The following is a 2408-nucleotide window of genomic DNA, read 5'->3' on the forward strand; positions in this document are numbered from 1 at the left end:
TTTTCCTCCCTGCTTCACTCAGTGTAGAGGCCAAAAGACATCAACCAAGGACAACACTTGGTATGGCCTTTGCCCCTTTCATTCTCCCACTGTCCACTGCCTCCCCAGCATCTCTAAGGGGGAAGGAGGGAAACTAACCTCCCCTGGTAACTGACCAATTTTCTAATAAAGTGATGCCCTCCAAAGTGTACAGCCTGCTTACTGCTGGAGAGGGAAACATTTGGTGAAGCACTTGGGGGGTTCAGGACAAAATGAAACTAGGGCAACCCTGTCTCATCATTCTAGGCATACTTGACGATTCACACCCAGTTTATTCTTCATCTGTCTAGAGGCCTCCTCACTAGGTAGTGACAGTCATTGAACAGGACAGCACAGAATGGCAGTGTTTTCTGTAGCACCCATATATGGCTTACAAGTCTCTAGACCCCTACAATAGGCTCAAGAGAGCAGCCACACAGCCATAAGAGAATAAAGCAGGCTTTCGGTAGAGCTCAGTTGATTCTGAACATCCTCTCTCCGCATTAATGGGATTTGACTTGGTAACGGGTTGCCAGCTCTTCTCATTGCTTGCCGGCATCAATTCAAATAATTGACCCTCAGAATTAACTTACTGCTAAGCTTTGTGCTCAGGTATCAGTGTTAGATGAACAGTAATTCACGCTACTCTGTTGTTGATGGTTTGACCGTGGGCTAAACCACAGTTCTAAACACGAACCTATCAGTCTCAAGATGGTTACGCTAACTCTCATCTAGGGTTCCCAAACTCTGTGATCTTGGCCATATCTCTGAATCTTACTCCCCTCAGTGCAGCTCTCAGGTTATGGAGGACTATTCCTAAGCCAGGGCATGTGTAGCTGGGCCTGGGGTGCCATGTGTGTGGCAGGTCACCCTTGTGCTCAGCAGACCACGCAGTCTTGTGCTCCATGTTGCTGTCACTGGCCAGTCCCTTCGGAGGGCTAAATTGGGATACTAAGGCAATGCAGTCTCAGCCCCGAAGACTTCCATTCCGAGTTCTGGCATATGATCCACAGTGTGAATCAGTCCCCCTCCCCCGAAGGGGAACAAATAAAAACACAGTGGGTCATCGTCCACCACCCCTGGAGGAGGCAGCGGCTAGAGTGGGGAGAAATGATGGTTCTCTTCAGCATGGGTGCTTACTATGCACTGAAACATAGATTACATTGGACAATGCCTTCACATCAAGTTTAAGCCATATTTTCTGTTTAGACACTTCTATGATTAGGACCCCAAATCAGAAAAAAATGTTATGTATGTGTGAACACAAACACACTTGTGTAAGTGGGTGTGATGTATGTGTGCGTGTGGGTGTGTACATGTGTGTGGATGCTCATAGAGGCCAGAGGTTGACACTGGGTATTCTTAGTCACTCCATACTTTTTCTTTTTTGATTTTTTTTTTCAAAATTTATTTATTTATTATGTATACAATATTCTGTCTGTGTGTATACCTGCAGGCCAGAAGAGGGCACCAAACCTCATTACAGAGGGTTGTGAGCCACCACATGGTTGCTGGGAATTGAACTCAGGACCTTTGGAAGAACAGGCAACGCTCTTAACCTCTGAGCCATCTCTCCAGCCCCCTCTTTTTTGATTTTTTGAGACAAAGTTTCTCTGTGTATCTCTGGCTGTCCTGGAACTCACTCTACAGACCAGGCTAGCCTCAAACTCAGAGATCCCCTTGTCTCAGACTCCGTAAGTGCTGGGATTAAAGGTGTGGTCCACCATGGCCTGGCTGTACCTTAATTTTTGAGGCGGGGTCTCTAACTGAACCTGGAGATCATTGGTTTGGCTAGGCCGCCTGGCCAATGAGCTCCTCCTGCCTGTGTCCCCACCCCGGGGGCCAGGATCACAGATACACAATGTACCCGGCCTTTTACATAGGTGCCTGGGGGAGCACTTTACCAATTGGGCCACCTTCCCAGCACCAGGTCAGTAAGAACTACATTTTTTTTTTTTTGACAGAGTCTCATCTGTTTGAGATAGCTGCTGCTGGGTGGGAACTTTCCCAGTGCTCTGCAGGGAGACACGGGACTGACTCGGCAGCTTAAAACCCCTGAAGCCCCTGAAATAGCTATGAAAAAGCACCAGAGCTGCACCAGGATGGCTTAGTGATTCTTTGAAGATAGCAACATGGAATCCTAACCCCAAATATTAGCATTGCTAGAGAGCCTCAAGCTTAAACTGCCCCAAATACTTGGGAGTTCTGGAGCAGAACTATGCAGCCAGCCCTAAGCCCAATACTGGACAGCTGCTGACCCTCTGGAGGCAAAGAGCTGAACCACAGGCGACCTTATATAGTCTTGGCTAGATACACAACACCTTTTACTTGAGGATACAGTCTAAGAGGTGTTCAGAAGTGTGTGGCATCCTAGGAGAGCCCTTGGTTAG

This window comes from Microtus oregoni, unplaced genomic scaffold (genome assembly GCF_018167655.1).
Source record: "Microtus oregoni isolate MIOR12 unplaced genomic scaffold, Mior012 000013F_ref0000133, whole genome shotgun sequence".
NCBI lineage: Eukaryota > Metazoa > Chordata > Mammalia > Rodentia > Cricetidae > Microtus > Microtus oregoni.